A 27,282-nucleotide genomic window follows, 5' to 3' on the forward strand; every position below is an offset into this window, starting at 1 on the left:
GTAAGGGGTGTACCCATTTACCATATGGATACCCACACCTTCAGGTTAGTGGCACAGCATGAGGCCTTGGAGACTATGCAAGTGCAACTAACATTGGGCAAAGATTCTCATCAGATTGTAGCCTGCTACAGATCACCTATCTTGTCACAGGAACCTCACTCAGTATTCCTGAGAACAGTCGAAAATATAGAGGTCCTATCAAACACCATTATATGAGGTGATTACAACTACCCAAACAGGGAGTGTGAGAATTACTTGTGTACAATGTCCTTTGCCCAATGTTTCCTAGAGTTTAAAAGCTCTAACACCCTGGAACAGCTGGTCACCATGCCCACTAGAGGTGACACCATACTGGACATGATCATCACCAACATGGGGTAACAGTGTTCCACAACAGAGATAAAGCCCTCTCTGGTAATATCAGATCATAAAGTAATCGCACTGGACATCCACATCGCGCCCCCTCACTCAGTCAATGAAACCACTGTGAAGACATTTTCAAAAGCAAACTGCACACGTCCCAAGACAAAAGTGGAAAGTTCAAAATACCTCTTGCTGTAGGATAATGGTATACAATCTGCCGAATCAGTTACAAGTGAATCCTATGAGCATCTACAGGGATGCATGGATCGACAAATCACAAATAAAACCAAGATGCACTTCTCCAAAAATAAGAAAACAATCCTGCGGTCACTGCCCAGAAACAAGCTAGACAACATAAGGAGGAAACTAACACCTGATAGAGCCAACATCACTAAAGGAAAGGCATCACTGATCATTATTAGGAAGAAGCAATGATCGCTCATAAAATAATTCAAGGACACTTTCAAAAAACAAATTGCCAAGGACTGTAAGAATGACAACCACAAAGCCTGCAGTAGCTATACAACACATGTAGGTGTCAACTTCCAAATACGCTGTCAGCTACTGACAAATGGCAAGGAATACACTGAACCACATTTCATTGTCCACATCCTAGCGGACAAGTTCAGTGCAAATTTCCCCCCATCACCCCCAAAAGGGCCTGTGTCCATCACAGAAGGATGCAGAGCCCCAGACATCATGGACATGCAGGTAAGGACAGCCCTCTCCAAAGCCAAGAACACAGCATCAGTGGGACTGGATGGTGTCCCAGGCTATGTCTTACACTAAGCACAAAACGAACCACACCCTCACCTACATTCACTGGCCAGACTCAATCTTACCACAGGGTATGTACCCAAAGAATGGCATACACCAACAGTCATCCAGCCCCACAAAGGGGGTGCCACAACAGAACCTGGAAACCATTGCCCTATACGTCTACTCAGCCTGGTCTACAAACTATTGAGCAAAATGTCATTGGGGACCTTCAGACACTGGACTTTACACAACCCCGCCTTGTTAAAGGCAGACCCTGCCTCCTAAACATAGTTGACTTACTACAAACAGTTACCAAGGACATAGATGGAAGTGAAAGTAGTCCATACAGCCCACCTGGACCTCACTAAGGACTTTTTACACCATTCCCCACTCTGTCATCATGGACACGCTTACCAGCCTGAGCATCAACAGCTATGTCACAGGATATGTGGCCAAGTGGCTCACAGATCAAACACACATGTTCTGAGTTGCAGGTGCCATGTCTGACTCTAAGACAGTCACAAATGGCATCCCACAGGTCCTGGCCCTGGGACCCCACCTGTTCAGTAGACACTGCTCAGAGGTACAGGCAAGCATGGGAGGAGTATGGCTGAATAGGTTTGCAGATGACTGCTAACTGTGGTCCATAATCGACTCTATGGCTGACACACACATCCTCCAGAAGGGGCTTACAGGGAGAGATACCTGGTGTCAAAACAATGTCCCAAGAAGAATGGCAAAGAATGTATAGTCATCCCCTTTGGCTAAAACAAAGTGCAAACAAATTGCTGCATAGGTGGTACTCCAGTATGCATGGAGAAAGTCATGAAGGCCCTGGGGACACAGTTAGATAGTACACTCTTCTTTGATGCTCACATGGCCAAAGTGTTTAGACACTCCTTCCCAATGTGACCTAATGTAACCCACGTTGTCTAGTCTGATGATGTCACCAACCTACAAATATACCTGTGGAAATTAGAACTCACAGTAATGTGTATAGCGTGCCATGTAAATGTGTACTCCTGTAGTATCATAAACCTGTTTGGTAGGGATTTGAATCATGCACTTGACAAGTGTGTGTGTGTTTGTGTGTGATCTCCTTGGAGAGGAGCAACCTTTTTGGAGAGTACTCATACACCTTAAAAGTGGTATACTAATCTTTGTCAGGTCTGATGATGTCACCATCCTTCAAACATACCTGTGGAAAAGAAAACTCACAATAATGTGTGTAGCGTGTCATGTAAATGCATACTCCTGTAGTGTCTTAAACCAGTTAGGTAGGGGTTTGAATCTTGTACTTGACAAGTGTGTGATCTTCTTGAAGAAAAGCAACAGTTTTGGAGAGTACTCATACACCTTAAAAGTGGTATACTAATCTTTGTCAGGTCTGATGATGTCACCATCCTTCAAACATACCTGTGGAAAAATGAACTCACAGTAATGTGTATAGCGCTTCGTGTAAATGTATACTCTTGTAGTAGCATAAACTAGTTAGGTAGGGGTTTGAGTCCTGCACTTGACAAGTCTGTTTGTGTGTGATCTCCTTGGAGAGGAGCACCCTTTTTGGAGAGTACTCATGCACCTTAAAAGTGGTATACTAATCTTTGTCAGGTCTGATGATGTCACCAATCTACAAATATACCTGTGGAAAGTCAACCTCACAATAATGTGTATAGCGCGTCATGTAAATGCGTACTCCTGTAGTATCATAAACCAGTTACGTAGAGATTTGAATCCTGCACTTGACAAGTGTCTGTTTGTGTGTGATCCTCTTGGAGAGGAGCAACCTTTTTGGAGAGTAGTCATACACCTTAAAAGTGGTATAATAATCTTTGTCAGGTCTGATGATGTCACCATCCTTCAAACATACCTGTGGAAAAGAGAATTCACAATAATGTGTATAGTGCATTGTGTAAATTTGTACTTCTTTAGTATCATAAATCAGTTAGGTAGGGGGTTGAATCCTGCACTTGACAAGTGTGTTTGTTTGTGTGTGATCTTCTTGGAGAGTAGTCATACACCTTAAAAGTGGTATAATAATCTTTGTCAGGTCTGATGATGTCACCATCCTTAAAACATACCTGTGGAAAAGAGAACTCACAGTAATGTGTATAGCACGCCATGTTTGCTCTAGTCTCAGTAGGTAGTGGTTTGAATCCTGTACTCAGTAAGTGTGTGGTACTGTTGGTCAATGTGTAGTGGTTTTTGCTTTTACTACTGTATGACATGTCAGTATGCATTGCACATGTGAGGTAGCTGTGTGGCAAATACATATACATACATGTTACCTCAATTATTGCATGTGTGTGAACCCTGCTGTCTCCGAGAACACAACTGTCATCTTTGCCAGACTGTGCTGCTGCTTCCCAGACATTAGGTCACATCTGTATGCTTGTGACAAGGCCAGCCACTGCAGTGATCCCTGGCCTAGGTCAGCCATGTCACACACACTCATTATGGTTACTATTGATTTGTATGAGTGATGGTTTATGGCCAAGGTATATCTTAGACCGGTTCTAATGCAGCAAAGTCTGTCAATGATGGCTATTCATTATAGGTGTACAACAACCTTTGTGGATATGCATGCAAACCCCTTATTGCTTATGTGAACCACCGAGGTATTTCAAACAATCTTAGGAAATGTGATTATTAAAGGAGTGATGACGTAACACTTGGTTGCATGTACACATTGGTACCTGTTCATCATGTTGGTGGCTACTACCTATGTGGTACTGTGGGGATACTATGTTCTGTAAAGGTGGATGACTATGCTTAATTTGGATAATAGCTTTACAGCATGGGTTTGACAACAGTTATCTGTCTGTATGGTACCCTTGTGGAGGATGTGTGTGTCATCTGGAGAATTCATTATAGGCCACAGTATGCATTACCAGATGTGGATGGACATATCTATACTGTGACTGCTTGTACCTAAAAGAGCTATATGCCAGACAGGAGTGGTCTCAGTAATGGGTGCAGGTGAATACCACTGGTTACTGGCATAGTATAGTACCTGAAGGATGCAAATTTTGCTGTGTGTCCTACAGCTGTGTGTCAGTTGTGACGACATCATCTAACGATTGGTTATGGTCAGGCTGTTGAAGTTATGTATACCACCAGAATACAGAACAATGACAGATAGTAACAGTATCACCCACAGCACAGTGTCAAACCATGTCATACACACATGTGTAGTCAGGTTCAGAAATGTGTGTAGTACAATGCACACTGGCCACCAATAGAAACTATTCAGTGTTACTGTGTGATACAGGGCATGCCACCCTGCCCATGTGTCCACTATGCATGTAAATGCAGACAGTACACCTCCACCATGTTCACAGATGTACACCTGCAAATCTGTGCTACAGACATCCCACACATACTGTCCACTTTCTAACACATGCTGCCAATACTACACACATCAGTCAAGTGGCACATGGGTGGACAATACACTATTTTAACTAACACTGGTGTATACAATACTACAATGACAATCATAGCTTTAATGCATCATGCCTGCTCAGCTACACCTTCAAGCATATCATTACACTCTACTGCTGACAACTTGGTAACATTGCTGTGCTGCTATAAAGTCACCCTGTGCATCAGCACCATGGTAGCCTGTTCCTGCATCGATGTTACATATGACAGGAGGTGGCACAGGTTCCATCATATGCACAGGATGTGTTGTTGGTTTGCCAGAGGCCTACAGTGAGCCATCCAATCAGCATGTATGTGTGTGTGTATGTGTGTGTGTGTGTGTGTGTGTGTGTGTGTGTGTGTGTGAGCGGCGAGAGTACTGATATGGGCCAATGTTGATGTAATGTGTGCAGGTATGTGTTAGCCCTAGGTGACTGGTTCCTGTGTGTGTGTCTGCATGCACACAGTTCCACCATGTGGCTGCCATATATGGATATTTGTGGGACAGCCACAGACTGTACCTGCCAGGCTTTACAGATCACCGTCTCTGGCCATGGATTCGGTACCTGTGCCTGGCAGGGGTGCTTACTGACACTATCAGGTACTAAGCCAGACTGGGTACTATCCCCAGAGGTAGATGGATGTACACTGGGCCCAGGTCCCTGCTGAGACTGTCCAGAGCCACATGCATGTGGTCTTCTAGGACGGTCTATGGACAGCCCACCCCCAGCATTGCTGGGGCTGGTACTGGCACTACGGGAGTGGCTGTGAATTGAGAGACGTCAGCGGCGACTTCCAGCTGCTGATGATGCTGGCGTATGTCCACGTCAACATCTCACCCATCCCGCACTGTCCTGACATTGTGGAGGACATCTAATGTCTCACCCCAACGTCTATCCATGACCTCAGTGTAATTATGGATGGCACTTGCTAGGTCACGGATACTGTCAGTTAAAGCAGTGTTATGTGCCCTCTGTGCCCTTAGTCCCTGTCTGGTGTACCATTCCATACGTGCCTGTGCCTCCATGACAGCCTGGAACATGCGTGACGTTGTCAGACCTGTAGCATGTCTGCCAGTGCATGATGAGCAGCAGTGCTCCATTGAGAACCCCTGGACATCTGCCTATATGGTATCCTTCCAGACATCTGGGTATGGCTGCTGTGTTGGGATGCATGTGCCATGGATACCACACTGTCCTGGCCAATGCTGGCTGTATGCTGTCCCTCAACTAAGAGCATTGGTGATGGATGTATTGGCAGTATGACTGTGTGCATGGATGGTGTGGACACTTGTGTACTGTCAATTGGCAGCCCAACGACAGACCCTGGCAAACATGCCTGGGCCTCAACACACCTATCATCATCATCACTATTTTGCTCAGTTACATTGGTTTGCCCGCTGCATTGAAATAGACCAAAGTCAGCACCTGTGAGAGGAAGACAGGAAACACACTTTATGACCTGTACAAGATGTCTGCACACATGCACACATGAACACATGAGCATTGTACTCTATAATGGGTTTTCTGTGTGTGGAGTACAGGGGAACACTGACCTATACTTCCCTGGATGACACACCTTTTGTGATTATGTGTGCCACATAGACAGGTTACATGACTAGTGTGGCACTGTGACAATCAAAGGGGAGACTACTGTCCACCTGTGTCCCATGGTCTATTATCACACCTTCAGTGTTAAGTAGACTACCACCTATGTGGTAGTTAATAGGTACTGAGTTTTTGCAAGGAGGGATGCCAATGCAGTGTCAACATTGAGCTTGAGTCCATGGCTTTGTCACCAGGCATTTGTTGCAGTAAATTTGACCCTCTCTATATATGTATATATATATATATATATATATATATATATATATATATATATATATATATATATATATATGTGTGTGTGTGTGTGTGTGTGTGTGTGTGTGTGTATATATACACACATACATATGAACATCCATTGGTGTACATATTGATATACATATAGGCACATATACAGTCCACCTTTCATGGTGGGATTATTGATTATGGGAAGGTTGTGAGGTATACAGTTATGTCATAATATTGCACAGTGTTGTGCGGAATGCATTGAAGATGTTCTCAGCCCATGTAGCTTTAGCAGGCTTCACTGGCTGCGACACTGGAAACCTGATGAATCATACCCACAGTGTTCAACCACCACATGTCATATACCAGCACTGTATGCTGTCTGGTTTGCCACACACTACAACCTATATAGGAATATGCACATAACAACCTTCAACATATATGTATCCACCTTTCACAAACAGTTGCAGTATGTCCCTTGCTCTATGTACATGTACAGATGCTAATATATCTGACACAAACAGATCTCTCCGTATGTGTGTGCCATACACACACAAGGACCACACTGTTGTAGGTCCATGTACCTCATGGCTGACCTGTTGTTCCTTGCTGCAACATGAACAAGTGTCACATGTGAGCACACAGTAATATTAGAGGGTGTATATATAGCTGCAAATGCTTAATTGCCATACTAGCCTGGTACAGCTGTTGCCAACGCTAAGCTACACGTTGATATGACTATCATGCATTTGTTACTGTGTCACATCTATGGTTATATAGCTTTATGCGCTACTCCCCCAAAGAGACATTGTCCACACTACTGTACAGAACACAGATAACATGGTTCAGATGTTTGACATTTAATGCTGAGCTACATATATCACAGTTATGTCCCACTTCACACAGCTACACACTATCTCCATGGCAGTAGTTATGCAGGGTATCTGTGCATAGATACGTACTGCTGCCACATGTTGATGTTTCAAAGTATGTAGAGTGGTCTTCAAATACATCTACTACATGCCAGTAAATACATATCTGCTACATACCTTTCCTTTGTAAGCGTTCATATTTTTCACTTAATTGTCTCTTTGGCTGAATGTGATAACTTTGTTTTATGTTTTCTTTTCTTTTTTTTAATTAGTTTATATATTTTTTTTCCACTGGTGTGGGTGGGGGTGTGAGTCTCTCTCTCACTCTCTCTGTCCCTGTGTGTCTCTCTCTCTCTCTCTCACCATCTACAATGGGATGATTGCATGTGTGGCCAGCAGGTACAGCCTGCATTTATAGATATCTGTACATGTGCATGTGATGGCCTCTGCACCAATTGGTGGCCACTATTTGATAATTGCATGCTGCCTGCTGTGTGGTAATTGCAGTACTCACTGTCAAATCAACCCAATGCTGTAAATTGCTATGTCAGGTAGGCATAGCCCTTTCAGCTTTCCAGAGTGGGGCCCATGCTTGTTTGCTGTGGAGACCATTGTGTAAGTCAGAAGGTTGGTATAGTTCTTATATCTGAAGCTAGGGGTGTAGCCAGTGATATAATTGTTGTACTCAGACCTGAATGTTGCCACTTCCACTACACAGTTGTCAGTGTAGAATTGTACTCACCCCTACATATGCTAACACAAGATACATGGGAGTATGTAGTTTCTTTTCTACTTATACAATTTACTGCCATACAAAAGTAGTTATTGAGATGTATTCATTTGGCACATGAACTGTTTGTGAACTGCTATACTGTGAATATTTATTCACTCACTTTTGAACAGTGTGTGCTTTTTTACTGTTGACATTGGCACAGGCTGCTCAAGAAAACAGTATAAATGTCTGTACCGAGTGTGCCTACCTACATCCTTGGCAGACCATGAACACACAGGTTTATTGTACATTTGGGTAGGGGTGCAGTAGGACAGAGAGCATTTATGTCTTAATGTGTGAACTTTATCTTGCTGGATTTAAATGGTTGCTGTGTACCTGTTAGTTTACCAAGGCAAGTAGTCTGTCTGCGTAGCTCCCAACTGTGGACCTATCCAGATTGTAGCCTGAGATTAGCCTGTTATTCTTTGTGCACCACACTGGTCTTTTCAGCACTTTAACAATGGCATTGTCACAGTTGGTTGCTACCAGTACATGGCTACTTCCATTGGTATTTCAGTGTTGTACTCCTACATAAGGGTATGCTTCTGGAACTCCTTCCAAAGCTATTTGCACAGTGTGTAACAGCAGAATAGCTGATATGCCTGTGTGTTTCTGCCTCTGCCAGACCTCTCAAACACTCAGGTACATATTTGAACAGACAGGGTAAAGTAGGTCGAAGTGAGGTACACCTTTACAATATTAGTAACATTAGTTTGAGACTTTGAGAGAACCAGAGCATATGGATTAATACACATTTCCTAAAGTACAAGTGGTGTCTAACTCTTACTTTTTGTCACAGTTGGGAAGTATGGCCTCTACCCTAGTCAGATATGCTAGTGTTTGTCCTGCTATAATACTGTGTGGGGGTTGTGAAGTGCTGCTGTAACATTATTTCCTGCTAGAATGGCTGGTTCTCTTTTCACTGTCATGTAATGCAATTCCACAAGAACTGCTGGTAAATATCCACAGAACAGGATTTGTGTTATGGCATTCCTATTTGGCCTTTACATTCACTCATTTTGATGCATGATATATTGGTTTCAGCACAAACTTGCTGTATGTTTACCATGGCTCAGTGGTACTTCATGCAGTCTAGTGTGTACAAGGTCCGTGGTTAGAGACTGACAGAGGTATTTTATTTTGCTGCTGAGCAGAACAAGGGCCCTGACATATAGAGTGACTAAAGCACTTTTAAGCAGTTGTAAGCGGGTTTGCATGGTTTTGCGGGATGCTTAGCTAAGTGCATACAAGCTTAGCTAAGCACACACTCGTGCAAACATGCTAACTACTGCTTAAAGGTGCTTACTCCCGCTAACCTCTGTGCTCATTTCTTTGAAAGAAAAGAAAATGGAGAGATAGGAAAGTGTTGAAAAAAGGGGCACAAAGAGGGAAAGACAGTAGAGAAAACAGATCGGGATGTGCAGGACAGATGTAGGGAAGGTCCATAGCTGCCCATTTCTTTAACAGCAACAGCTGTGCATATACTAGTAATTTGAATGGAATTTTGAAACCTTCCACCCCTTAGAGAGGGGTGAGGACAACAAACTATGATGTACTGCCAATTAAATTTCTGTTTGTATCCAGCGGTCACGTGTGCGAATTGGGCAGCTATGTATGGGGTGTAATTTTTTTTTGGGTGCAGATTGCCCATTTTTTTTTTCTGGTGAGAGTGGAATGTGGGGTAGGGGAAGTAGGTATATTTTGGGAGGTAGGTTGGGGAGGTAAACCGACAAGACAAACAAGATGCATACAGGGGCGGAGTATGACACATGAGGTGGGTGAACACCGTTGACGGGGAAGGGTGTTTGGAAATCGCAAGCCCATGAGCCCACAGATGGCAACAGTGGAACTGAGATCCCCACCCATGGGCAGTCACCACTGCACCTTCACGGTCCGGAGGGTGGCTGTGCTGGGGGCTGCATAGGAGGGGCAGCCTCACCCATGAGTTGCTCCACTCTTGCCTCGAGCTGGCATAGAGGATCAGCAACTGAACATTGGATCTCCCTATGCACCACAGCCCGGACCATTCGGAGGGTGATAGGTGGCCCTCCTCCACCCACACTTGCACGGGGGATGATCCCCATCCCCTGCAGTGCTTCCACCTGAAGGTGGCACAGGACCAACGGAGGAGAGGGTGCTGGGCTGGGCACTGGAACTGCTAGTGCCAGGTGCCATCGCCAGCTGAGGTGGGACAGGTGGGTCCACTGGGACCGGCCTTCCCATACGTTCTATGTTTATGAGGCTTTAATGACAATATGTGTTAGTAATAGCCAACAGCATTCCAGTTTAGTTGTAACAGCATACAGTAGTATTCCCATTAACCCAACACACCAGAGTTCAAACAGTTGAACAGCAAGCATAACACATGCATATATAGAACAACAGTGGACATTCCAACAGCATGCAAGATTGATTGGTGGCAAAATGCCACCAAGACTGTGGTATGTAAACAGGGCATGTGCATTGAGGTAAATGCAGATATTTATATAACAATAGGACATGTGTCCCAACAAATGTTATGAGATTAGACATACCCATTGAGGTGTGGAATTGCATTGTTTATGCACATACATTGGGGTGTAAAAAGATACCTCCATTAACAACTTATCTATACTTATAGTGTACACTACATTCCTACTGACTGCAGTTAAATATCCCCTACATGTATTATTACACTAGGCAATGTCCATTAAATTGTGAAATGGGTTTTGCTAGTTCTTGATATACCTGACCTGTATCTGACATACAAACTGTCCTGGATGCAGATGTTACTGCTACATATTTACATTTTTCATTTATATTTATGTATCTACATATCTGGATGTGTTCAGGTGACATTATCAGGTATATGTTAACAGCCCCCTACATTTCTAGCAGCATAGTGACATTTCTGGGGAACACATTAACAAGCTACTCATGTGCCAGATTAATCTGTACATGTCGGCCATTAACCGACAGTTGAGGACTGTATATATGCTTAACAGCTATTGGCACTCCCTTCATCCACTTTAAATGGGCCTACCCATGTGTGGGTTGACTGCACTTAATACAACAGTACTATTTCTATTATGCAAGGGAACAACAACATATCACAGAAAGTGACACGGACACACTCCAGGAATTATACTTTTATTAATTACATTACACACTTTTCTAGTGGCTCTCTCAATTATTTGATATATCAGTGCATGCAGAGGTCTTTTCTCAATACTTTTTATACCTTTATTAATGGGTTACAACACCTTTTCACGCTGTCTCACTTATTTTATATGGCAGTACATGCAGAGAAGTGATTCCACACTTTTTATACCTTTATTAATGGGTAACAACACCTTTTCACTCTGTTTCACTTATTTTATATGACAGTACATGCAGAGAAGTTATTCCACACTTTTTATACTTTAATAATGGGTTACAACACTCTTTTTCAGACTCTCTCACTTCTTTTATATGACCCCACATGCAGAATATTTACTAACCTGCCTGGTGGCACAGCCTTAGCAGCCTATCTGCATAGGCTTGCTGATTCACAGCATGGACACCTGCAGCTGTGAAGTAAATGAAGGGATATTGAGACATACCTATCCATAATATAGACTACAATAGCAATTCTTACATACTTCATTCCATGGCTACATACTCAGTAGTGGGGCATTTAGCATTCCACGGGCCTCCTGTATCCAGTGGTTCAGTTGGTCCTCCTGACGTCTCTTCAGGTCTGCATGGTGGTGTCTGACCTGCTCACCAGTCCAAGGGATGCCTGCGGCACTGGTGAGATCATGTGCTAAACGGTTCCAGGCTTCCGCTTTGTACTCCATGCCCTGGAACTGGCCCTGCAGGAGTCTTGCATCATGATGATGGATGAGGAGCCAAACCATGTATTTTGACTCCTCAATGCCCCACCGTTGCGCTTGAAAACGAGAGCCCTCTCCAGCACTGGCCATACTGTCTGCAGATGGGAGCTACAACCAGTTATGGCAATTATTCCTGCATATGGAGCTTAAATATGCCTCATTTCCCACACTTATTTGTGATTGGCTAGTTTTGAAATATCTCAGCTAAGAGCAAACCTGCTTAGCAATGGGTAAACTTCCATTGATATATATGAGTGTGTTGGAAATGCATCCATATTTAAAGCTGTCATGGCTTAGTGGTTTAGTACTGTGATTATAGTGCACAGTATCCCAGGTTCGAGGCCTGTCATTGCTTTTTATTTTACTACTGGCCAGACCGGATAGGGGGTGTGGCTGTGTTTATCCGACTTTGCTCAGCTTTGCCCAGTGTTGCTTGATGTTGCTCTACGTTGCTCTATGCTGCCCAACATTGCCTGACATTGCCCAGCATTGTGCTAGTTGGCGTGGTGCGCAGCTCTGTGCAAACATGTTTTGTTTGCACTAGTTGGCGCGATGCGCAGCTCCATGCAAAACTATTGCGCTAGTTAAAGCACTGCTAAGCTATGAGCAATTATACTTCACTGTGCTTAATACTAGTGGACTTTGCTTAGCAATGCTTCACATTGCTTAAGATATGTTACTTATGCATTTATCAGTATGCATGACCATTCCACCTTCTTATATGTATATATATATATATATATATATATATAAAATATTGTTCACTAACGCATAGGCCATTTCAATGCATTTTACTGGGATATAAAAGGTAAATGTCAGGAATTATTTTTATGCACACATTTCCTGCAGAAAATAGGTAGTGGAGTGGCAGGACTCGAAACCGGAATGCATACTCTTTGTGCGAGGGCTCTACCACTACCCTATTGCTATTTCCCTTAATTTGCATATAAATAGTTTATTATCCTCTTCTATGTCTACACTGCTAACTGTAGCTAAGCAATGGGCAAACCCACGCATACACGCGCAAATATAGGCAGCTATATCGGGAATAATAAAAAAGGAAACCTTTACATTTTACACTTGTATAGGGATTTAGAATGTGGGGGAGTGTAGTGTTGTGTATGTGGACATTTGAGCGTACTTGCTCATTTCTGTTGACATTTGCAGTTTAGGCACTTGCAGGGGCGTGGATATTTGGACTGCTCGGCAGTCTGACACGTCCCCTGCACTCATGCATGGTCCGTGTAAGCCTTAGAGTGAGTCAGCGCACCCTCATGAATATGCATGGCACGCTGACATCATACTTTTACACTGCAGTGTCCGTGTAAGACTTAGTCTTACACGGGGGATTAGTGAATCCCAGCCTATGAGTTTCCTAGCTCCTTTATTTCATTAATAAAGAACATATATAAAAACAATTTAGCATATGTAAAATTAGGACCTTTCACCTCTGAATCAATAATATTGACAAAAGGCACAAAACAAGGTTGTCCCATGTCCCCCATATTATTTGCATTAGACATTGAAATATTTGCCATCTCAATATGAAACAATCCCAAAATAGAGAGTATAAATTTATATAATCAATATAATTAAAAAATAATGTTATTTGCAGATGATATACTTCTTACCACATCTACTTCTAGAAATTCATTAAAAGAATTAGATATACAGGTTGATAAATTTTATTCAATTTCAGGATTACATTTTAACAAAACAAAATCAAGTTTTATGATATTGAATAAAAAAATGATTTTCAAATAAATGATAATCATATAATTGGTAAACAATCTCTCACTTTAAACTATCTAGGTATAACATTAAGTACAACATTAGAAAAAAAATGTAAATATAAATTACAGGGAAATCATAGACACAATAAAGTCAAATATAATAAAATGGAACAAAATATATATAACATTTGAAGATAGATTGCAAGTAATAAAAATTACATTACTTCCAAAAATCCTTTATATAGCACAAGCTATTCCAGTAATACCAGACAAATATTTTTAAAATAAATAAATACATTATTATTAAGATTTCTTTGGCATCCTAACAAAAACAGAATAGCTTGTACACACCACATTAGACCATAGAAACTAGGTGGAATCAATTTCCCGGATATTGAAACTTATATTAGAGCCTCCATTTTTAAAATAATTATAAATTGGATAGATCTGTGCTATTCTTCTAACTGGAAATCTCTCCAAACTGTTATTTATTCAAATGAAAATACCATTTTAAAGAATTTAATGATAGACAATCATATTAATAAACCATGGCATATCTTATGTGCTAGCCTTCAATATAATCTAACAAAACCTACAAATCTAAAATACTTAAATTATACGTATAATTCATTTAGAAGATTTGTAACTTCTACTACAGATATAAAGTTATGGCTAGAACTTTTATATCCTTTCAATGTAAAAAGATATTTTCCAAACAAAATGCATAGGACGGTTTTCATTACTTGGGAAAAGAAACAATTAATTTGCTGGCAACAATGCATTAATGAACATAAGGTTTTGGATAGTCAAGTTATAATAAAAACTTATAATCTCTCTACATCAGACTGGGTATTATTACAAAGCATATTACAATACTCACAAGATCTATGCAGAATAATTAACAATTCTTCTTTTAGAGACAAACCTACACTTATAACTCGTTTATATGAAATAGTATACAATAATCAAAACAGGGAAAATTTGACATCAGAATTATATACAATTTTAATAAATTATAAATTTAAAATCAATCAAAAATTTTGGAATCATATAACAAAAGGTCATTCAATAAATTTGTCCCAGGAAAACAAAACCAAAATACTAAAGTCTGTTAAATTGACATCCAACATACAATTTTGGAGAATTTACACATGGAAATTTTTGCACAGATCTTTTTTTACACCAAATAGATTAAAAAAATGTAATACTTCAATAATGGAGATGCTTGCAGAGTTGTAAAGCAGACTGGATACATGTATTTCATGACTGTATTAAAGTTCAAAAATTTTGGGAAGATGTCAGCAATTTCATACAAGCCATATTCTCAGATACATTTGTAGTAAGTAAATCTCTAATTTTTTGAATGTTAATAAGAATTTAGATTTAAATAATAGCAATCTCTACCTACTATGAAACATTCTACCAAATGCTAGAAAATGTATTACCATAAAATGGAAATCAAATCTGGAACCATCATTTATAGAATTTCTGCTAATATTGAAGGAAACTGCATTACTAGAAACCAGAGTAAAAGAACTAAGATTAGCACCAAGACGATGGAACAAGAATCCATGGGAAAAAATACTACCACTTATTGAGACACTAAACTTGAATTCACACTCTTAATGAGAGTAAAAGAAAAAGGAACAAATGATCTCTCATTAATATGATGTTACTCTGACTAGACTGATCAATATAATAATTTAATTTCAGGCCAACTGTAAATATTGTATATAGTTAATCATACTGTTTTACTTATCAGAAAATTTATTAAGATTATTATACAGTGGAATTATTTGAAAGATTAATAAAAAACACTTGGAGTAAAAAGGTTTATTCACAAAGTGCCATTACTTTGAAGCAGTTCATTCCCAAATTGCCATTACTTCAAGATAGCTTATTCGCAAATCGCAATTACTTTGAACCAATTCATTCCTAAAGTTGCATCAAGATAGTATATTTGCAAAGTACAGTTACTTCGAAATATTACTTGCCCTCAGCTTCTATTGCTCAGTTTATTTGCTCTGTGCAGTTGCTCAAAATGTTTCTTAAAATGATGATGAATGACTTTAGCAGCAAAATGTTGATAAGTGGCTTTGGTATTAAAGCAATTACAAGGCAAAAGTTTGCACACTAAAATGATGATAAATTTCTTTAGCAGTTTACCTTTACAAGATAAACAGCTCATATGGTAAAGAAATAATTTCAAAGAAAGTGATTTTTACAGTAAAGAGATTTGAAAGTGTTGCAATGCCCAGGAAACTTATTTCATGAAATTCAGTTACACAGAGGCTCGTTGTGTTGTTACAAGTGCCGGCATAAATTTCAAGCATGTGTATACGTATATGTACAAGTGTGTGTTTGTGCATATTTGCAAGAGTTTTTACTGAGATACATCAATATGGCAGATGGATTTCGCAAGCCACATCCACTTGTGTTTGATCAGAACATTGCAGAGAATTGGAAAATATTTGAGCAAGAATATGATATATTTCTACAAGCAGCTTATTCTGATAAAGATGCACGTACCAGGGCATTCATTTTGCTGAACCTAGTAAAGTCAGAAGCCATTGAGAGGAAGCTTTCATTTGTCTATGCACCAGCAGTGTATGAAGGTGAAGGAGAAACTCGTATTGTTCTGCAGGCTGAATCAAGGAAAGATTCCAAGTGTTTAAAACACAAATTCAGAGAGATGTGTATCCCTCAAACTAATGTTACACTAGAGAGGCATTTGTTTTACAGAGATCAAAAGCAAGGGGGAAACTTTCACAGCTTATATTACTGAGCTGAGAAACAAAGCTAAAACATGTAGGTTTGGTGATTTAAAGGATGTGTTAATAAAGGACAGACTCATGTGCAGTATCAATGATGCTGCTGTGAGAAAAGATTTTGCTTCGTGACAGTGATTTAACTCTGAGTAAAGCCATTGATATTTGTCAGATTCATGAAGTACAGAAAGGCATGCAAATATGCTTGCTAGTTAAAAGAGTATGGTTTCAGTAGGCTCCAGAGCTCATGTAGACAGCATACAACATGTGACAGACAAAAACAGGCCTAAGCACGTGGCAGCAGCAGCACCTGCAGGACTTCTAGTTAAAACCCATAGTCTTCTAGCACATTCCAAGAACAGTTCAGTTAATGGAGCATGCTCAGTTGAAATCCAAGGGTACCTAGTGCAAAACAAACGTTGCTCAGTACAGCATAAGAGTGAATCAGCAAAACCCAAATCAAGCTTTATCGTTAACAGTCACAATTGTGGTGCTAAACATGAGTCCAGAAGAGAAAAGTGCATGGCATTTGGTCATCAATGTTAGAAGTGTAAGAAGTTGAACCATTTTCAAAGATTTTGCAAATCAAGTAAGCCTCACACAGTTGCAAAGAAGGGTCACTCCAAAAGCAAGTTAATCAAATAGACCTGTTACAGTCTGCTTTCTATATAGATGGTGTCTCAGTAATTGGTGAAAAGATTGGTGCAGTAGATATGTTGACAAGAAATGAAGTATTTTGTACTATGCAGATCAATGGTAAATCCACTGAGCTTAAAGTGGACATTGGTTCAAAGTGTAATGTCATGTCTGCAGATACTTTTGCAAGGATCAGAGCTGGTGAACAATAAAATGTGACTAGCTGTGCAAAACTCATAGCTTATGGAGGTGAAGATATTCAAATCAAAGGCTCAGTAGTGCTTTCATGTTATGTGGCTAAGAGCTGTTATAACCTATTGTTCCATGTGGTTCAAAGACCTGTGCAGTCATTATTGGGCCTCAGAGACAGTTTGAAAACAAATCTGCTTTCTATTACCAAAGTAGTTCACCAGATAAGCACATGCCCTAGTTCCAGCTTCACCAATGCTATTTTTTCAGAGTATGCTGATGTTTTTGATTACAGATTGGGCAAACTTCCAGTTGTCTATTCCATGAAATTGGACCCAGAGATCACTTCAGTGATCAGACCAGCAATAAGAGTTCTGATAGCTATGCAGCATAAGATCAAAACTCAGTTAGACAAAATGGTGCAACAAGGTGTAATGTGTCCATTTACAGAACCTACCGAATGGGTGTCGTCCATAGTAGTAGCTCATAAAAAAGGCTCAGATGAAATCAAAATATGTATTGATCCAAGATATTTGAATAAAGCCTTGAAGAGACCACATCATCCCATGCATACAGTCACAGAGCTTGCAGCCCTGATACTAAATGCCACTGTTTTTACTGTCTTAGATGCAAAGAGTTAATTTTGGCAAGTGGTGCTTGATCACAAATCTTAATTACTGACTATATTCCTTGCCCCATTTGTAAGCTATAGATTCCTCAGGATGCCATTTGGAATAAATTCTGCAAGTGAAGTCTCCCAGCATGCAATGGAGCAAATTTTTTTTTGGGCTATCTATGTGCCATAATAGTAGATTATATATTGGTCGGAGGCAATGGTGTCATAGAGCATGACAGAAATCTTAAAAGAGTTCTAGACAGAGCATGTGAAGTAAACTTAAAGCTCAATCCTCTGAAGTGCAAATTCAGACTACCAGAATTTACATATGTAGGTCATTTGTTTACAAGTATGGACTTGAGACCAGACCTGTCCAAGCAAGCAGCCATTCTTGAGATGCCAGCACCATATAATGTGCAAGCTCTGCAACATTTTCTTGGTATGGTCAATTACTTAGGCAAGTTTATACCAGATTTCAGTGAGTTGACAGCTCCTTTGAGAGAGTTCACATGTAAAAATGTTACTTCGTCATGTCTAAACCAGCACCAGACCACCCCCCCCCCAACATTGAGATAGTATGATGTCAACAAACCAGTAACTCTTTCCTGCAATGCTTCAAAATTTGGTTTAGGTGCAGTTATTCTCCAAGAAGGCAAGCCAGTAGTCTACACATCTAAAGCACTTACCCAGACTGAGAACTTTTGGCAATAGTGTTTGCATGTTCCAAGTTTCATGATTACATCTATGGTTGAAATATCCAGACTGAAATTGATCATCAACCTTTGGTCACTATTTTAAGGAAGCCTATGCATTCAGCTCCATTGAGATTACAAAGAATGCTGCCCAAATTGCAAAAGTGCAACATCAATATGTTCTATATGAAAGGCAAACTCTTTTATCTGGCTGATACCTTATCCAGAGCTCCTAGAAATACACCAGAACAGCTTTGTACAGAGAATTTTGACTTTGATGTCATGGAAGTGCATCATTTTTCAACCAGAAGACTTGAAGAGCTAAGAGATCATACAATAACTGATCCAGTTTTGCAGAAGCTCAGTCACTATATCAGTGCTGGATGGCCATCAGAGCTATCAAGTGTACCACCTGAAGTGCAATCTTACTTTCTTTGCAGAGATGAGTTGTTGATGGAAGATGGCATTATTTTCAAAAGTCCTAAGATTGTTGTTCCTGCTTCCTTACAACAAGAATATATCTAGATTTTGCATCACGGTCACCTGGGTTCTGAATCTGCTAAGAGAAGAGCAAGAGGACTAGTATTTTGGACTTCTCTAGTGAAAGACTTGATAGACCATTTTTTTCATGTTCAGTATGTAATAGTACTAGAGTGCATTTGCAAAGAGAGCCACTTCAACTAAGTCAAATTCCTGATCTACCTTGGATCTATTATAGCTACTGACATATGTGAGTGGAACACTCAACATTACTTAGTACTGGTAGACTCTTATTCAAATTGGTTCGAGATCGGTTTACTACCTAATCTAAATTCTACTACAGTCATTACTAAGTTGAAATGCCATTTCTCAGTCCATGGCAGTCCACAGAAATTAATCTCTGACAATGGTACGCAATTCACCAGTCAATTGTTTCAGAAAATTGCCAAAGAATGGGACTTCATACATGTTACTAGTAGTCCAGAGCATCAGCAATCAAATGGACTTGCTGAACGTGCAGTACAGAGTGCAAAGCAATTACTTGAGAAGTCAAAGTGGGATAATACCCATTTTTTTAACTTATTCAATATCAGAAAAATACCCCGTGTCAATGTACTTGACTCACCTGCTCAGAGACTTCCGTCTAGGCAAACCAGAACAACATTGCCTATCAGTTCTAGTTTATTGAGACCTAAAGCTATGAACAACCAAGCAATTATAGCTCAGTTATCTAGAAAGCATTCTTTTCAAAAATCCAGCTATGACAAGTCAAGCAGATTTCTTCATCAATTAAAAAAAGGAGAGACATTGAGGATACAAACAGCAAAAAGTTTCGACCAGATTAGTCAAGTAACAAGTATTTGTGCAGAGCTGAGATCCTATTTTGTTAAATCTGAGCATGTGGAGTACAGGAGAAATCGCAGGCATCTTCTTCCTGTAGCAGAAGCAATGTTGCAGCATTGTACCTTTGATAAAGACTCTCAGAGAAATCCAGATGATATTCCTGTTCCAGAACGTGTCTTGATTCCTGATACTGTTCCGGCAGATGGTTCCAGTATTCCAAAGATTGATAAGTTAACACAGACTATTCCATTTGCTAAACCAGATCCCAAATTTTATGTCACATGATATAGTCGCATTTCAAAGCCTAGTGTGAAATACATAGCAACTTGCACATACTTGTATATATGTTTCTAGCTTTGTATAATTGCATGATGAAAATCATTTCTATGTAAATTGCATATTCATTAATTTCAGTGACAGTGTCTAACACATTTTCTCAAAGCTGGAGGATGTAGAATAACAGGTGTGTTGTACCTTTAAGAAGCATTTCCAAGATCTGTGTGTGCATATAAATACCAAGCATGTGTTAGCTTCAGTGCCATTTTAAAGGTGCAGCCAGAATGTTAGCATCCATGTGTATGATAGTTTATCTGTTTATAAGTTAAAGTTATTTAACCTCATTTATGATATGTTTGCATACAATAAAGCTGCTTGAACAAGAACCCACAATGCTCACCTGTTTTATCCTCACCTGGCAAGTGACAACATCTTTTCAACAGACTAAAAAGAAACTGCACACAATATTCCTAATGGATGAAGACAGAGAGAATTTAAAAGATATTTAAAAAATATATGCAAAAAATGAAAGACATTTCAAAAGTTTATGACAATAGGAGATTTATGGACTTGTGTATGGGACTGTAATATTATTCTGAAAATGGAAATAGATAAAATTGGACTTATTGTAAGTGTCATAAATGTTGATGTTATGGTTAAATATTAGGGACAACCAAATCTTGTTATTTTTGTGGAAAAGAAGGATTCATAGTTGTGACCAAAAAAATGTTATACATGCGGTAAGACAGGGCAGGAAGAAAAAAAATGTGAATTTGAATGTTATAAATGTAAAAAAGGAGCATTTATGGATGGATGCAATGTAAAGAAAAAGAGGATGAGCTAAATATCACAATTCAAGGTAAAGACAAAGGATTGAAAAGGTGATAGAAATAGATGAAACCTTAGAAAAAAGGGAGATGCTGAAAAAGATAATAAATGAGATGAATTAGAAATAGAAGCAGATGTTAGTGATAAAGAATAAGTTGAAAAATGGTAAGAGAAAGAAAGAATTCTATTGATAGAAGAGTTAAATATAGAAAAAGAAAATTTAAAGCTATTAACATAAAGGAAAAAAGAAAGGGAATGGATGAAGTCTTTCTTATAAGGAATTAGTACAGAGTGACATTTCCTAAACTAAGAAATAGAGAAAGGACTAACTTAAGAATTATTCCTGTGAATGTTAGTAGTATGAAAAATAATATTAGAACAGTAGCAATTTTAAAAAGGTGAAACAAATGTGATGTTGAAAAAAATATTTTGGAAAACATAAGGATTTTGACACATGAAGGAAAACTACAGACACAAAAATATTGGATGAAGAAATAATATGAAATATAAGGCATGAACAGTGAATAGCAATTCTATGTAGAAGGGTAATAAAAATTCAGGGGACTATACCATATGAGCGAATCGCACAAATAGCGAATGCTCATAGTACCGAATGTACCAGACCTCGAACTTCTTGTTATGGGGGGCTGTGCCCCCCACACCCTCCACTAAATATATATTCCAACTCCAAGATTGCACTACAGTGAGAAAGGAGCAAATATCCCATTTTTCACTGTACTGCAATCTCAGAAAAAGCACTTTGAGGTCCAGTACGTTTGATATTATGAGCGTTCGCAATTTGTGCGATTCGCTCATAGGATATAGACCCAAATTCAGGATGTTATAAAAGTAAAATTCTGAAGGATTACAGATTTTAAGATGGCAAGAAAAATTGTTTAGAATTATTGCTATATATGCATATGTAACTAGTAAAGAAAGGGAGAATTTATTTCAGAAAATATTGGATTATATTTTAGCCAGTGCATTTCTTTGTGCCAGTCCCAACCCAGATAAATGGAGAGGGTTGCATCAGGAAGGGCATCTGGCATAAAACCTCTGCCAAATTACTTATGCAGAGAACATTTCATATTTCCATACCGGACCGGTCGAGGCCTGGGTTAACGACCACCACCAGTACTGTTAGCCAACAGGGTGCTGGCAGAAATTGGGCTACTGTTGGCCAAAGGAAAAGCAGAGGGGGAAGGCATGCCCGAAGGGAGGAAGGTTAGGTGTGTAGTAGTGAGGGTAGGAACTTTGAATGTTGGCAGTATGACTGGTATAGGGAGAGAGTTAGCTGATATGATGGAGAGAAGGAAGGTTGATATATTGTGCGTGCAAGAGACCAGATGGAAGGGAATTAAGGCCAGGTGTATAGGAGGCAGGTTCAAATTGTTCTATCATGGTGTGGATGGCAGGAGAAATGGGTTAGGGGTTATCCTAAAGGAACAGTATGCCAAGAGTGTTTTGGAGGTGAAGAGAGTGTCTGATAGAGTGATGTTTATGAAGCTTGAAATTGATGGTGTAATGATGAATGTTGTTAGTGCATATGCTCTATAAGTTGGGTGTGGGATGGATGAGAAAGAAAAATTTTGGAGTGAGTTGGATGAAGTAGTGGTGAGTGTACCCAAGGGTGAGAGACTAGTGATTTGAGTGGACCTCAATGGGCATGTTGGTGACGTGAACAGAGGGGATGAGGAAGTGATGGGTAGGTATGGTGTTAAGGAGAGGAATGCAGAAGGTCAGATGATTGTGGATTTTGCGAAAAAGATGGACATGACTGTGGTGAATACGTATTTTAAGATAAGGAAGGAGCACAGGGTGACGTTCAAGAGTGGAGGAAGATGCACACAGGTGGATTATATCCTATGTAGGAGGGTCAGTCTGAAGGAGATTGGAGACTGTAAATTGGTGACAGGGGAAAGTGTAGTTAAGCAGCATAGAATGGTGACCTGTAGGATGACATTGATCATCAAGAAGAGGAGGAGGAGTGTGAAAAAAGTGCCAAGGGTTAAATGGTGGAAGTTAAAAAAAGGTGATTGTGAGGTGGAGTTCAGGGAAGAGTTAAGACAGGCACTGGGAGGCAGTGAAAAGTTACCGAATAGCTGGGTAACTGCAGCAGAGATAGTAAGGGAGACTACTAGAAAGGTGCTTGGTGTGACATCTGGACAGAGGAAGGAGGACAAGGAGACCTGGTGGTGGACTGAGGAAGTATAGGAGAGAATACAGAGGAAGAGGCTGGCAAAGAAGAAGTGGGATTGTCAAAGAGATGAAGGAAGTAGACATGAGTATAAGGAGATGAGACGCATGGTAAAGAGAGAGGTGGCGAAGGCTAAGGATAAGGCATATGGAGAGTTGTATGAGAGATTGGACATTAAAGAGGGAGAAAAGGACCTGTACCAATTGGCTAGACAGAGGGACAGAGCTGGGAAAGATGTGCAGCAGGTAAGGGTGATAAAGGATAGTGAGGGAAACGTACTCATAAGTGAGAAGAGTGTGTTGAGTAGATGGAAAGAGTACTTTGAAGGGCTGATGAATGAAGAGAATGAGAGAGATAGAAAGTTGGATGATGTTGGGATAGTGAATCAGGAAGTGAAACAGATTAGCAAGGCGGAAGTAAGGACAGCTATGAAGAGGATGAAGAATGGAAAGGCTGTTGGCCCAGATGACATACCAGTGGAAGCATGGAGGTGCTTAGGTGAAATGGCAGTGGAATTTTTAACCAGATTGTTTAATGAAATTTTGGAAAGTCAGAGGATGCCTTAGGAGTGGAGAAAAAGTGTTTTGTTAACTATCTTTAAGAATAAGGGTGATGTGCAGAGCTGCAGTAACTACAGAGGGATAAAATTGATCAGTCACAGCTTGAAGTTATGGGAAAGAGTAGTGGAAGCTAGGTTAAGAAGGGAGGTGATGATTAGTGATCAGCAGTGTGGTTTCATGCCAGGAAAGAGCACTACAGATGCAATATTTGCTCTGAGAGTGTTGTTGGAGAAATACAGAGAAGGTCAGAAGCAGTTGCATTGTGTCTTTGTGGACTTAGAGAAAGCATATGACACGGTGCCTAGAGAGGAGTTGTGGTATTATATGAGGAAGTCGGGAGTGGCAGAGAAGTATGTAAGAGTGGTACAAGATATATACGAGGGTAGTGTGACATTGGTGAGGACTGCAGTGGGAGTGACAGATATGTTTAAGGTGGAGGTGGGATTACATCAAGGATCAGCTCTGAGCCCTTTCTTATTTGCAGTGGTGATGGACAGATTGACAGATGAGATCATACAGAAGGCCCCTTGGACTATGATGTTTGCAGATGACATTGTGATATGTAGTAAGAGTAGGGACCAGGTTGAGGAGACCCTGAAGAGGTGGAGATATGCTTTAGCGAGGAGAGGAATGAAGGTCAGCAGGGCTAAAACAGAATATATGTGTGTAAATGTGAGGGAGGGTAGAGGAATGGTGAGGATGCAGGGAGTAGAGCTGGTAAAGGTGGCTGAGTTTAAGTACTTGGGATCAACAGTTCATAGTAATGGTGAGTGTGGAAGAGAGGTGAAGAAGAGAGTACAGGCAGGGTGGAATGGGTGGAGAAGAGTGTCAGGAGTGATTTGTGACAGACGTGTACCAGTAAGAGTGAAAGGGAAGGTCTACAAGAGGGTAGTGAGACCAGCTATGTTATATGAGTTGGAGACGGTGGCATTGATGAAAAGGCAGGAGTCAGAGCTGGATGTGGCAGAGTTAAAGATGTTAAGATTTGCACTGGGTGTGACTAGGATGGACAGGATTAGGAATCAGTATATTACAGGGTCAGCTCAGGTTGGACAGTTTGGAGACAAAGCAAAAGAGGCAAGATTGCGTTGGTTTGGACATGTGCTGATGAGGGATGCTGGGTATATTGGGAAAAAGATGCTAAGGATGGAGCTGTCAGGTAAGAGGAAAAGAGGAAGGCCTAAGATAAGGTTTATGGATGTGGTGAGAGAGGACATGCAGGTGGTTGGTGTGAAAGAGCATGATGCAGAGGACAGGAAGAAATGGAAACAGATGATCCACTGTGGTGAACCCTAACGGGAACAGCCGAAAGAAGATGATTGGATTATGTTTTTGTTTACATGGATATAATAATTACAGGAGATTTTGTTAAGGGGTAAAAAAGAAAAGAGGAAAATTGTAAGAAAATGTGATAGAAATGATAAAATGTTGAAAATTAGTTATATGGAACAAAAATCATGGACTTGTAGGACAGGTATTTTAAAAACTGAAATAGGTTATTTTTTGGTATCAGGGGAATGTATATAATGGAAGAAGAATCTATTATGACAGTTTTTTCAGAACATTTGGCAATAAGGGTAGAAATATATTATAATAAAGAGTATATGAGATTGGAGAAGGTTTGAAAGGAATAAATGAGAAGGAAATTAATTAAAAAAGAAGGAATGATATTAAGCAATTATGGAAGGTTCATATTAATATGAGAATATTTTACTTCAATTGGTCAGAATGGTGAATTGCTATTAAAACAAAATATAAAATAGTTATTAATTTTGGAAAAATAAAGAAAGAAAAAAGAAAATCAGAAATATGCTAAAATATTTAAAGAAGTGATAAATAATTCAAAAAATAATAATAGACATTATTATGAGAAAGAAGAGGTTTGTAGAAAAAAGTATGAGAGAATTAGAGAACTATTGTATAAACAAAATTATTTTTTACAAGGGAGAAAAGAAAAAGTTTTACCTTACTTCAGTAAAGCAGTAAATAGGATAGTAGTATAATGAGAGAAAGACAAATAAGGCAATAAAAAGAAAAGTCAGCAAAAAAGTATGGAAATTGTAAGTTATGTAGTAGAAATGTTTAGTAAAGAAAAATACATGATATAAAGGAATGAGAAGTTAAAAAAATTCTCTGAGCAAAGTAATAATGAACTTGGAAAATAGGTCATGTTACATATATTAGGAAAAAGTATTTAAATAATTAAATGTAGAATCAGTATCGGGACCAGATGGTATTGTGTTTAAAGTATATAAAAATCTAGTAGTATGGCAGAAAAAGTATTAATGTGTGCATTTATTGAATGATTGAATGATGAATTAAAATATAAGGTATTGTGTAGTGGAATATTAAAATTTATATCAGAAAAGGGGAGAAAAAAGAAGATATAAAATGGAGACCAATAGTTTTAAATAATATAGATTATACTATTTATGAAAATAATCCAAATGTGATTTGAAAATAAGATGCAGTATATCATGTAGAAAAGTGTGTATGGTATAAGAGGAAAGGAATTTCAGGAATTACTAATTATAGTGAGAGAAAAAGCTTATGGTATGTGATATTAATGAAGCATTTGATTCTATACAGCACAACATTTTGTGGAACATAATGGATATATGCAATATTAATAATGAAATCAAGTAAGTATGCATAACAGCCTATTAGAATAATAAAATGGGGGGTTTAATTAATGGATAGATGAGTAAAGAAACAGATATGAATACTGGTATAAGGAAAATGGTGTGCCTTGAGCAGTATTTTATTTCTTTTGGTTATGAATGCAGTAGTTAGAGAGGTAAATCAGAAAAAGAAGAATCCAAATTATAAAATTCAAATGGAGGTTGAAATTCCAGTTTTGATGTCTTATGTAGATGATTTTATTATAACAACTAAAAGAAAGGAGTGGATGGGAGAAGTTACTATTTATTTAGCTGAAAGTTTAAGAGAAAAAGGTATGATACTTAAAGAAAAGAGTAAAGGATTTGGTAATATTGTAAGAATAGCAGGTAATCAAATCTCTGTGAAGGAAATATCTGTTGTAGGAAGAAAGGATCAGAATGAATAATAATGGACATAAAAAATATTTGTAAATTATGAAAATCATACAGTTTAATCTACAAGAAAAGTGTATTTGATTAATTCATTGTTATTAAGAATTATAGCATATTTATCTAGCATTATCACAAAAAACTGTATTAGAAATATTTTTTCTTTTGTATGGGGATCTAGACTAAATCCTGTTAAAAGGACTGTTTTATATATGGATAAGAAAAATGGAGGATTAGGTATGATAAATCCAATAGTGCATGCTGCTTCATTAAACTTATGTAAGGTATTGAAATGGTTAAGTGAAAATAATGAGAAATTATGGGTAATTATATTGAAATATAAAAGAGTTGGGGAAAATATAAGAAATAATAAAAGAACAAAAGAATACTTAAATGATAAAATAGAGAACTATCAACAAAAAATAGGAATGTTGAAAATGAAAATTGATGAAACTGAAGAAGATAGAAAGCCATGGTATAATACTTTCATGAAAAAAAAATATTATTGTATAAATCCATGGGAAAATACCTCAGAAGCAAAGATT

This window comes from Protopterus annectens, chromosome 3.part1 (genome assembly GCF_019279795.1).
Source record: "Protopterus annectens isolate FY-2018-M chromosome 3.part1, PAN1.0, whole genome shotgun sequence".
Lineage (NCBI taxonomy): Eukaryota > Metazoa > Chordata > Ceratodontiformes > Protopteridae > Protopterus > Protopterus annectens.